This window comes from Bufo gargarizans, chromosome 9 (genome assembly GCF_014858855.1).
Source record: "Bufo gargarizans isolate SCDJY-AF-19 chromosome 9, ASM1485885v1, whole genome shotgun sequence".
Lineage (NCBI taxonomy): Eukaryota > Metazoa > Chordata > Amphibia > Anura > Bufonidae > Bufo > Bufo gargarizans.
Genome location: NC_058088.1, coordinates 35,709,594 through 35,723,493, shown reverse-complemented (window position 1 = coordinate 35,723,493; position 13,900 = coordinate 35,709,594).

The following is a 13,900-nucleotide window of genomic DNA, read 5'->3' as shown; positions in this document are numbered from 1 at the left end:
AGTGGCTCCGTGAGAAACATATCAAGGTTCTGGAGTGGCCTAGCCAGTCTCCAGACCTAAATCCAATATAGTATTATACTTGCTCCTGATGAAGGGGAAACCTTGAGCCCCAAAAGCGTTGAGCCATATATTATACAATAAAGGTGATTTGATCAGAAGCGCTGTGCCCCGCTGCCATCATTCACTAAGACTCTACATACGATCCTGGCCAGGGGGGAACCGTCACAGGTGTTATGTGCTTATCCTGCTGACGACCCCCCCCCCAGTGAAGTAAGTGCCTCACTGGATGTTTTCCATCCATTTTATTTCATGTTTTTAACCTCTTGATTTTAATCTCCTGCCAACACAGCAGCAGAAATTGAACCCGATTTGCCTATCGGTTACCCTGTACTTTTTAATCTACCGTGTACCTTTATTATTCCTCTTTTATTTTATTGCATTTTACTTAATACTGGGTACTACTGTACCACCAAGATAATACATTTTTTACCCACTCATAGCTTGGTTTGACGCTTTTGCAGGTTTCTCCATCGCCCTTGGTCGTTTGAACTCCTTTCAATTGACCTCCCCCTTTTGTGTACCTCATTTTTACACAGAGTGCCTTTATTGGACACTTCTATAGCTGCCTTCCTTGTGTTACTCAGACCTACTATACCACCACTGTCAGCGCCTACTTTCACACACTCTGGGGATTTTTCTAAATTCTTAAGTGGTTGAATAAACTTTTTTTTCTTCCTTTTTCCTAAATCCAATAGAACATCTTTGGAGGGAGATGAAACTCTGTGTTGCTCAGTGACAGCCCCGAAACCCGACAGATTTAGAGGAGATCTGTGTTAAGGAATGGGCCAAAATCCCTGTTGCAGTGTGTGCAGACCTGGTCAAGAACTACAGGAAACGTTTGAACTCTGTAATTGCAAACAAAGGCTTCTGTACCAAATATTAACACTGATTTTCTCAGGTGTTCAAATACTTATGTTCAGCAGTGCAAGACAAATACATTCATACAATGTGATATTTTTTTTTTATTCTGTCTCTCAGAGTGGGAAGGCATGTGAATTTCAGACCCCTCCATGATTTTTAAGTGGGAGAACTTGCAAAATCGCAGGGTGTTCAAATACTTCTGTTCCTCACTGTAGGTATAGGCTGTATATAGGTATAGGCTGTATATAGTGTAGGAAGGTGCAAGGGTCCGTCATTGATGGAAGGTATGTGTCACCGAGATTCCTGGCCTCGGTGAGGTAAGAGCCGGTAAATTTAAGTGTCAGCGGCAGTTAGTGCTGACTGACACTATTTGTTATTTAGTATGCCTGTAGAGCCGATCCGGGCCGGCTCTTACTAGGGGCAGCCAAAGTGCAGGGTGGGTGGCTTATCCCCACGTTCCAGGCCGGGTTTTGGTTAGGGATGTAAAAACCCAGCTATCAGTCTCAGCTGTGTGGATTATCCTCCAATTCACAGTGAAGCTGTGGAGACTCTGTGGTTTTGGGATCTGCATGAGGTGTGCCGTACTAAAGTGCTGAGAGCCGCATTGCTGGAAAACAGGCGCCCTAAAGCCTGCTGTGGATGGCTGATGAAAAACTGCTAACAAGGTGAACGTTTGTGCTCTGTGGACTTTCCATGGTGTGAACATACACCAACACTGTGAACTTTGTGATTGCCTCTATATTGCGTCCGCTAAGCTGCCTACCAGAGCGAATCTCCACAATAGGTATAGACTGTATACATACACACATATATATATATATATATATATATAGGCTGTATATATAGGTATAGGCAGTATATAGTTGTAGGCTGTATATAGTTAAAGGCTGTATATAGGTATAGGCTGTACATAGGTGTAGACTGTATGGGTATAGGCTGTACATAGGTGTAGACTGTATAAGTATAGTCTGTACATAGGTATGGGCTGTATATACGTGGAGGGCATGCTGCTGCAGAACACAAGGGGTGAAACCACTGGCAGGAACACACCATCCCTGTTGGTGTTAGGTGTGATTCACTTGATGTCAGAAAGTCTTAAGATGAAAGGCAGGGCTCCCTCAAAGCATCGGCAAAGAAGATGCAATAGTGTAACAGTGCAGTTAGGAGTCTCTTCCTAATTAATCCAAGCAACTTCCCAAATTGCACTCCACAAAGAGGATCAACTGCAAAACCCAAATGCTGGGTGCAGGCCTCAAGTAGATAGCCAGCCCATCGCAACAGTGTGGTGGGCACCAGAAGCAATACTACCCAGAGCACATGCAGTGAAGCTTACAGCCATAAACATACATTACCTTACATTGGCTTTCTTGTCCATGCACTCTCCCTTTTGTAATGGCCCTCAACCTTCTGCAAAATGCAAGGCTTCTCTCCCAGACACCAGCTATACAGACTAGTTGATCACTGTCTGGATGTTAGCTGCACACTCTCAAGTCCTACACTACAGGTCCTAGCTCAGAAGGGTGGGGCCAGCTCACTCCTAGCAGCTGAATCCAGGGCAGGGAAAAATAACTATTTCTCCGATACACAGCATATGGGACATATTTAATGTTGAGTGAATCAAACTATCCGAAGTTTACTTCGATCTGAATTTCAGGAAAAATGTGATTCGTCACAAAGCCGAATTTCCTTACTCTTCGTGGTAACGAATCATGTTTTCCTAAAATGGTGGGTGATGACATCACCACGTGCACCCAACGAATTGAATTTCTTGTCAAAGTTCATCGAAGCAGCCAAATTAAATTTTTTTAAACTTCACTCATCTCTAGATATAATATACACAGTAAAGACTTTTAACTTTTTTTTGTAGTGAATCATAGTACAATAGAATATTTACTCTTTAGCAGTGAACCAGCGTGTCACTGCCATGGCATAGTAATACTTTTTGTAGGATAACCCACCTTTATATGATTGCAATGTGTAACCACTAAAACAAGTAGAACATCCTTACCTTTAAATGTTCCAGAAACAAGAACAATCTTGCAACTCAAAAATTTTTACAAGGAAAACCTGCACATTTAGTGACCTTTTGTGATCAACCTTCATACAGAATTTATTCAAAGCGTATAAGCAAACTGATCTTCCTTCCTTTGAACTATCACTCTCAGCTTCTTGGCCTCACAATACTGGATGGAACATTTTTTTTCCTCCTCTCCTTTGACTTTACTTTTGATTCGGACAGAAGGGGTAGGTTAATTGTATTCTGTCTACAGCTTCCACCTGAAGATTTCATAAAGCCTTTATGATGCCTGGTTCTCTAGTATATGTCAAATTTACTAAGTTTAAGCGGCAGCTAAACCGCTATGATGGATTTAAATGGAATGTAAATGAGGAAACTTAATTAGGCTCCATTTCTCAGATTTTTTTAAATAAAGTATGCAGGGCTCTTTCATGTGTCACGAATAGCTTAAAAGGATAACTAATATCTTGGATGATTGTAAGTCATTCACTGTCAACTGTTTAATGAGTAAAGCTATACCAACCTGAATAAATTCATACACTTGCTATACTGGTATGTTATTAAAAAGCCTGCATGTACTGTAGGAGTCGACATGAAATGTACCTAATGTTGACAGGTCATTGACTCTACTCATTGATACGGTTACCAGGATTGTTTGCATAATGTGTTGCACATAGACCGACACATTACACGGCAGTCTTAATTTATCACCCTCTGGAATCAGATACCCCACAATTACCTCAAAAGGTGCAAAACATTGCGGGGCCATAGCGCGTGCCAAACGTTGCGACTTTTGACATCAGTTTTTCTTACGTACATGCGCCATAAATTTCCCCCATAATGTTTTTAAGAAAAATACTGAACTTTTTGTAGTTTTGCAGATAATGCAGATGTTTGATGACAGCCCATAGTGAAATATAAATGCACTATGTTTAGTATCCCAGACCTGCGGGGAATACTATTGGGTTCTTTAATTGCTGCATTATACGAATTTGAATGCAATGCTATGTAATTTGAGTTGCAACACGTCATTTGATTCAGCAGGGGAGGTACTGGTTGGCAATGGCTGGCTGTAGCACACTGTTCCATCCCTCCTAGTAGAGTGGGTTGGTCCAACTTCCTGCCAGAATGGGGAGACCTAGAGTAGTTTGTCACTCTAGAGCAGGGGTGCACAACGTTTCCTGGTTGGGGGCCACATTGCCAGACTGAACCAATGACGAGGGCCGAAATTAAAATTTAAAGGTGTATTAACAACTGAAATATTGTACTTATGGCATATTAAACACACATTATATAACATTAATGTCTAGTTACACTTCCAGGACTCCCATCTAATGGGAGAAATACATGAAAAATACATGTGAGCAGCCACAAGACATAGGCATACATGTCTGTTACCAGATGGTTGGGGGCCGCACATAATGGTATAAAGGGCCGCATGTGGCCCCCGGGCCGCAGGTTGTGCACCCCTGCTCTAGAGGAGTGCAGGGGGAGAGAAAATGTGAGAGGTATTGTCCCAATAGTGGGGGAGTTGGGATGCACCTCATAGACCATCCACTCCTAGGAACCATAGTCCATCTGTTAGTTCGGTGGGCAACATATAACCATTGTTTGTGTGAGGTAAAACTGCACTGCATACGTGACAGGGAAATAAATCTAGTTACTCCATCTGTTAGTTAGGTGGGTGACCTCAAAATTGAGGAGAGCATCAAATTAGGGACGTGGCCCTGGTCGTGGTGCTGCTGGTGTCTGTGGAGCTCCTATTGCAGGGAGAGGACGTGGATGTGGTCGATCTGTGCCAGCTACACACCCAAATGAAACACCTTCCTCAGGTGCGTAGGCGACAGAACGTTCAGCGTTATTTTGTAGGCCCGAATACTGGTGTAGGAATAGTGAGGCCAGAACAACTAGAGGCGGTAGTAGATTGGATGGCTGACAGTGCCTCCAGTTCCTTCACATTGTCTCCCATCCAGTCCCTTGCTGAAAGCGCAGAGTTGGCACCTGTAGCCCTTGGGCATCTGTCTTTCACCTCACCCCCTTGCAAATCAGGCAAGCAGTCTGAGCCCCAAGTAATGCAGCAGTCTCTTATGCTTTTTGATGACTCTGCTGGCAAGGTTTACGTCGGCCATCCACCTAGCCCTGCCCCAAAAGTGGAAAAGATTGAATGCACTGGTGCCCAACCACCTGTAACGTGCCGGGGATCCCTCGGGGAACCCCCAATACATCAGGCAAGGCAGTACACAGGCAAAACAGGCTACAGAACACGGAAAATTTAATGCAAGGTAACAGAAGCACATGACAATTATAGACGTGCCGCAGAGTAATGTACAGATCAGTGGGTGAAAACCCACTGTGCTACTGACGGTATGTACCCAGAAGAGGCGTGACTAAGCAGCTACCTGGACGTCACTAGGGCCCCTGATGGTGGGAATATATTTTGCCATTAGGGTAGCTGCCAGGTGCCACTCCAGAGCCACACCTGTACAGTAGCAACTGATCAGGAGGACCAGGAGATACCTACTAACATCCACGGGTCTGCTCAACCCTATTCATGCATCCTTTGTATTTAATCTCAAGGGCCCCAGAGAGGAGAAAAAGTGCCCATATACCTTCAATAAATGTCAGTTTCCCTGCGACTTTCACCATTTGCATTACAAACATTGAAGTTCACAGCATAAATTCATTATACATTGGTTTTGCTGTGGTTTACATCATGCCCTAAGATCCATATAGTTATTTTTTTTAACCAGGTCCATGTCCTAATAAATTCATGCAAATTCTTACATCACATGTGGGGCTTCAAAATCCCATTGAGTTGCATTGTGCTGTCATTTTTATGTATGTTTTTTAGTTTGCCTTAAAACAAGTTTGCTATTTGTGAGCATTGTCTAGTAGTTAGTGTCTGTTATCCTGGGACCTATCATACTGACCCCAGTCTTTAGCTTTTAGTATGATAAAGTGTTTATATAATAAAAAGAAAAAGGCTAAGGGGGAATTGTATACAACTATTAAAGTTGCTGTATTGATTATTAATTTTCCCATCATTCTCCCATCCAATGTAGAACCCCTTTAAAAAGTACCTGTCACCTCTCCTGAAATGCCTATTTTAGTAAGTACTTGCATTCCCCATGTAATTCTGGAGCATCTATTCTGAGATTTTTCTGTTCCCAATTAGAGGTTTGCCCCTGTAGAGTCTGACACCGGCAGCACTGAATGGTAGTGTTGGTCGAGCACCAAAGTGCTCGTGTGCTCGAGTAGAACACTTCCTGATGCTCGGGTGCTCTACAGAGCACAATGGAAGTCAATGGGATACAAACTCATAACCTTCTACATTACAGTCACAAATCTTAACTACTACACTATAGAGCTGCATGGCCAGTTACTTTAATAATAATAATAAAAAAGTTATAATAAAAAATAAAAAATTTGACTTCTGCTGTATTAATAATAATTATTTATTAGTAGTAAGTATTCCCATAGAGCAGAAGTTTTTTGTTTTTTTTTGCAACTTACCATGCAGCATTCTGAGCTGTAATGTAGAGGGTTGTGAGTTCGAATCCCATTAGAAACTTTTCAGAAATAGAGGCTAAACTTAATTTAAACATATATATAGATTTTACCTAAAATGTATTTATATATATTATTCTATATTTATAATATATAATATATTATAATATATGTAAATATTTTATGGCTAAAACATCAATAGTAGTTTACCACATATTGCATTCATATATATCAGAAGTATGATTATATATATATAAATATATATATATATATATATATATATATATAATTTTTTTATTTTTTGTAATTACACTTTTTTTACAATTACAAAATATATATATATATATATATATATATATATATAAATTGAATTTAGCCTCTATTTCTGAAAAAAATTCTGATGGGATTTGAACTCACAACCTTCTACATTACAGCCCAGAATGTTAACCAATACACTATAGAGCTGCACAGCTAGTTGTCAAAAATAAAAAAAAGAGACTTCTTCTGCATCGGAATACACCGCGATCTGTTCGGCCAAAAATGAACACCTACCTGAACCTTCATTGCAAATTGATAGCAATTTATTCCCAAAATCTAACTGGGATAATAGAGGAATGACACTTCATTAATTCATAAGAATGCATTCTCCAGAATTACTATTACAGAGGGATATAGTTGCTAAAACACATATGTCAGAAGAGGTTACAAGTAGAGATGAGCAAGTCGATTCATTAGAATCGAAATTCTACTCAATTATTTTTTTTAATCCTGATTTTCTGGAATCAGACTTTCTTTAGATTTGTTTAAGTGGAATTTTTCAACAGATATTTACATTTTTTCAAGAGAGAGATTTCCTACTTATTGAGAGCGCTTATTAGGCCAGGCAAATTAGCTTTCCTTCCCAATGGAAAAGTCAGTGCTTGACCTTTTTTTTAAACAGGCTTTGAAACATAACTTGGATTTTATCTGCAGTCAGCTGTTTCAGTGTTACATAGTTACTGTACATAGTATGGTTGAAAAAAGACAGAAGTCCATCGAATAAGAAATGGATGTGGTGTGGCTTTTAGGAAAGAATGAGGAGTGAAAACCAGACTTCTACACATTTACATAAGTATTCATCTTATTTAATTCAAAGAATTTATGTTAAACACCTGTTCGTGCTATGGTCTACTTAAGTGCTTATGGTAAAAAAGTGTTGACACCACTTTAGATTGAACTTTTTATTCTGCAGTCAGAGGCAGTGCCCCCTTGTCTTTTGAGGAGATTTTACATAGAACAGCTTTTATGGGACATTTATATATTTATATAAGTTAACCATATCCCCACCTTAGAAGCCTCTTTTTAAGACTAAACCAATTTAATTATTTTAATCTTTCTGCATAACTAAGACCCTCCATGCACCTTATCAGTTTAATCGCTCTCCTTTGTACTTTTGCCAACTCCAGGGCATCCTTTTCATGGACTGGTGCTTAGAACTGAACTGCATGCTCCAGATGAGACAGCACCAAAACGTTATAAAGTTGTAATATTATTCCCCCTAGGGCATATAATGCACATAGATTATTACTACCCAGGTGCATAACTTTACTTTTATCCACATTGAACTCAAATACTCTGAGTGTCCAGGTCAGCTTCTAGATTATTGACATCTTACACAGACTGCACAGTTTAGCGTGGTGTTATCTGCAAAAATAGAAATGGTGCTACTAATTCCATCCTCAATATCATTAATAAATAACTTAAATAATAGGAGACCGAGCACTGAATAGTTTAGTATGATTTAGAATTGGAATCATTGACGACAACTCTCTGGACATCATCCTTTGGCCAGTTTTCATTCAAACTGTACTTTCTAAGCCTATAGACCTTATCTTACCTATTTTACGACTATGGAGGATAGTATCAAATGCCTTTACAAAATCCAAGAATACTGTATCCACAGCTGCTCCTTTGTTTATGTATACTTTTTTTTTACTGTACTCTGCAGGATTAAAAAGAGTGGTGTGCTACACGTCAGTATCCCTTTTTTTCCACAGGTATACGGTAGGTCAAACAGATGGCAAAAACATGAAGTGAGCGTACCCTAAGCCAGTGCTCTGAACCGCAATCACCCTGAAACAGCTGTCTGCAGATAAGATCTAAGTTATGTTTCAAAGCCTGTTTAAAATGTCAAGCATTGACGTTTCTTTTTGGAAGGAAAGCTAATTTTCCTGGCCTCTCACTGGCACTCTCCACTCTCCAAAATCTTTCCTTCTCTCTGTCACTTTCCCAAGCTGTTAAAAGTACTTTTGATTCAGGCAGAATCGATTCGTACCCAAATTTTATTTCTTTGTCAATTTAGATGTAACAAAACAATGCAATGTTGAATACTTTTGTTTTAATAAATACAAAAGTGTTAAGGGAGTGATACCTTTATAGGCTAACCAGAAAAAAACATATTGCAAGCTGTCACAGCACAAAGTCTCCTTCTTCAGGCAAGATTACAAATGAAAGACTAAGAAACAGGAACTAGTGTTGGGCAAGTCAGTGTATTTAAATCTAATTTAGCCTCTATTTCTGAAAAGTTTCTGGCGGGATTTAAACTCACAACCTTCTACATTATAGCCAAGAATGTTAACCACTACACTATAGAGCTGCATTGGCAGTTGCTTAAAAAACAAAAAATAAATAAATATGAGACTTCTGCATTTTTTTTTGTACATGGCCATGCAGATCTATAGTGTAGTGGTTAACATTTGGGCTGTGGCGAAGGTTATGAGTTCAAATCTCATCAGAAACTTTTCAGAAATAAAGGCTAAATTAAATGTATATATTAAAAAAATAATATTGTAATTGTAGAAAATGTGTAATTACTAATATATATATATACAGTAAAAAGCGGGTAGCACTCCAGACTTGTGAAAAAATTGTGATACTTTATTTATCCATATGGCAAGGCAACATTTTGTCTCTGTACCAGTGCCTTTCTCAAGCAAGGAACTGGACCAAATGAACAGCAAATATATATATATATATATATATATATATATATATATATATATAGAAAAAACATGTGCAATGCTAATCAATAAATATGTGTACAATTATGCAAATAAGATATATATCATTAAAAGTGTATAAAAAAAACATAAAATACATATAAAACTATATTATAATAATAATTACATGAATAATAAACAATGTGCATAGTCTATATGTTAAAATTTCATGCAAAAATGGACATAGTGTTATCATACAATATACATAAAAGTAAATTGATAAAGGGCAACACCCTGTGTAACAAATGAGATAGGGGGAGGAGGGAAATACTAATTAAAGACTGTGGGAACACTGACCAGAAGTACCGCGTCCTCGTGCCTGCCGAATATCAAATTCGGCGTACCTATGATTACAATGCGCATGCCCAGGTTAGTATTCATTACAACCAAAGTCACCTGACCAAACAGAATAGTGGGGAATGCGCTGTAGAGCGTTCTACACTTCCGCGGCCATGTTGGAAAAGGGAAATGCCCCCATTGATTGCCGGTCAGCCACTAGCGTGTATCACGGACACATCAAAGCATAAATATATAGAAAGGGCAAAGTGAGGACTCCAGGCAGAAGTGTTGTCCACCGTCAAGTGGACATCACCTGCCACGAGGGGACACCTGGCTGGATCATGCACGTCAGTGCAGGCACCCCGCCCACTTGCCCCAGGGAGTCTAATCCCAAAATCCAAGAGGGTTCTCCTCATATAATATTCTTTTTAAACAAATACGCTGTTCCAATAAAACAGCAATTCTTTATTATCATGACACAACCCGGGCATGTATTTTTTTTTTTTAAAAGAACTTATAAAAATAAATATAGGATCGCAATCACTTTCAATCAGTGCTGTCCACAGATCCATTCTGATTTTCATTCCCCTCCAAGGTGTCCACTAAAAAAAGAGAAAAAAAGTATCAGTGATTTAAAAATATGTAAAATACATATAATAGTCCTAAAAATACTACCCAGTCAACAGGAGATACTAGCAAAAATAGAGACAGAAAATAAATCGCTGGCGGCACCACTCGGTACGTATTCCAACTCAAATCAATCTGACGACCCTTGTATCATGCAGTGTACGCGGTGCTCAGCTCGTAGATTAACATTTCTTAAGGTAATTTGATTGTAGAAAACAGAATGAACAGGCGGCACTCACTACTGGATGATGCAAACTTCTTTATTCCTTGATAAACTTGTCATACAAAAATGGGGTTGGGGCAGACTCACATCTCCCGAAAAGTAGCGACAGCCGTTTCGCGCACAAAGCGCTTCTTCCGGCTACCGACGTTAGGGTGCAGTATCAGCGCCCTTTTTAAGTGTCACAACCTGCAATTAACAGCAGCACCTGTGACCTTTAGACTTAAAACCAGATACAAAACCTAACTAAACTATCTGACAGACAGCAATACTAAGCTATTAGATGAAGGCACTGAGGTCATTCCTCTCATTCAGGCCCAGCGCACCAGTGGCATCCGAGCGCATTATCCACCTTGCTTCTTTTTGAAGCAAAAGGTTGTTCCTATGTCCTCCTTGCGCTAAAGGAGGAACAACCTCGATGCCTGCAAAACTTTAATTCTTAATGTTACCTCCATTAGCTGTGCGCACATGTTCAATGAGGCGGGGACACCCTTTTCCCGTCCTCACTGAATTCAAATGTTCTCTGAATCTTTCAAACATTGGTCTTATAGTTTTTCCTACATAAAAAGCTCTGCATCGACACATAACAACATAGACAACATATACTGTCCTACAGGTGATCAATTACGTTACTCTCTGGTTCACCCCAGCAAACATGAGATATTTTTGTTGGTGATTATAGGTGCAGAAAGAACAATCCCACACTTATAGTTTCCCACTGGTTTCCTGCTTTTTAACCAGTTAATGGTCTTATTCTTTGTGAACCGGCTCCTAACCAATGTATCTTTTAGTGTATGACGCCTTTTAAACGCTACCAAAGGTCTTTTAATCACCACGTCTTTCAGACTTGGTTTATTTTTTTATATATCCCAGTTGTTGCAAATAACCTGACTAATCAAGTCAGATACCGGGCTGAACTTGAGCTATAGGTATGTGAACACAAACCTATTCTCTGTGTTGCTAATGGATTTCTTTTTCCTGCTATTATGCAGTAGTTGTTCCTGTGTATATGCGTGTGCCGTCTGCATCGCTCTATCAAGCTCACTGGCTAAATAACCTCTTCTAATCAATCTCTCCTTCAAATCTCCTACCTGTATCAAAAATCCCTCCTCTGTATTATTAATTCTTCTAATAAGTCTAATAAATTGGTCATAAGTCACTGATTGTTTGACGCTATGTGGATGAAAACTGTCGTTGTGCAGAATGGAATTTGTCACAGTAGGTTTGCGAAAACGAGATACAACGACTACAGCAATCAGGAAAGAAAGCATGCCACTAATAACTAAATCTCCCCAATCCTAAAATCAACATTAAGGCCATTAGGCCTAAGACTATTTAAAGTATGAATCCACTGTAACTATTTTTTCTTAAGTAAACTAACCCTTTTCCCCCTTCTTCTAGGCATCGGAACATGGTCAACAATCCAACATCTCAAGTCTCTTTCTGAATGTCTCAATTCGGAAAAATGTCTAGATACAGGTAAGTCAAGGCATTTCTTGACTTACCTGTCGTGTTTCGGTGATTATTAAGGCAGGTTTTTAGGTCAGTGGAAGTCTCGCTCACATATAGTAGGTTACAAGGACATGATAAAATATATATCACATGATCAGAGTCACATGTTAAATGGAAGCAAATTTTATAAACAGACCCCGAATTAGGATGCACAAAAGAGCCACCTCTATAGATATACCGACAGTTCACACAGCCAAGACACAGGAAACAACCAGTGTTATTAGGCTGTGTCAGTGTCAACAGTCTAGTAACCTTCTTGGGTCCTATGTCTGCCCTGACCAGTTGGTCACCCAGGCTTCTGAATTTTTTATATGACAGTAGAGGCGGGGAATTGAACTCTGTTATAGTTTTCAAGCAAACACTCAAAATGTTCCAGTGTCGTCTGATGATTTTGGCTATTTAAACACTATGTTCCGTATACGTAGATATAAATGGAATTCTAAACTGTCTTGATTTAGGTTTCTGATTAGTCAAGGTGGCCTTCCTTTCCAATTTGCAGACAGCGTCTTTTTGTTTTTGTAACAGCCTATATGGATAACCCATTTCCAAAAATGTATCAGTCATTGTCTTCAATGTAGTGTCCAAATTATTTTGTTCTGACACTATTCGTCTCGCTCTAAGAAATTGTGAGTATGGGAGATGTTTTACCATCTGCCTGGGGTGACAACTATTATACAATAAAATGATATTTTTGCCTATGGGTTTCGTAAACAATTGGGTATGTAACCTGTCATTGGAGAGAACCACCCGGGTATCGAGAAATTGCATTTCAACCATGGAGTGAACCAAGGTGAACTGCAATGCTGCATCGATGCTGTTCAAGAAAGTTTGAAAACCAAATAGTTCTATCTCTCTGCCGGTCCATATGAGGAAGACGTCGTCTATGTATCTCCACCACCGCAGAACATGTCTGAAGTGATGGGACACATACACAACGTCCTCCTCAAAACAACGCATAAATATATTAGCGTAGGTTGGGGCCACATTGGACCCAATAGCCACGCCCCTTTTCTGCACATAATATGTGTCCTGGACCAAGAAGTAGTTGTGTCTCAAGATGAGGTTTAAAAGTAACACAATAAAATCACAGGCTTGTGTGGAGTGGGAGGACATTCTTAACATCCGTATTACCGCTGCAATCCCCTTATCATGATCTATCGAAGTGTATAAGGAGACCACATAAAACAAAGCCAAAATCACTGACTGTGTACATGACAGATCGATCTCCTCTAGTTTATTGAGGAAATCTGATGTGTCACGTATATATAAAAACACCACCTGCGCGGGACCATATCCAAAAAGATGGCTATACGGCTGAAAACAGAATCCGAAACAGACACAATAGGGCGTCCTGGGGGGTCTATCTTAGACTTGTTTATTTTTGGTAATATATTCATAACTGGAGTCACCGGATGTGTTACCAGTAAATACTCAGCAAGATCTTTATCAATAATGCCCGCCACTGTTGCATCGGATAGATTCTGTTGAATCATTCTAATATTCTCAAATCTAGGATCAGTATAGACCACACAATAAATCTCAGTGTCACTCAGTTGTCTTAATGCTTCTGCAATATTTTTCTGTGTGTCCATAATAACCACAGCACTGCCTTTATCAGCCGGTTTTATGGTGATACTAGAATCATTTTTAAGCTGTACAATTGCCTCTACCTCTGCAGACGTGAGATTGGCATGCTCAAAGCAAAGATGTTGATCCGCTGCCTTGAGCAGATCAATCTCAGATTTCACCGCAGATATAAAAGCTTTAATGGCTGGTTAA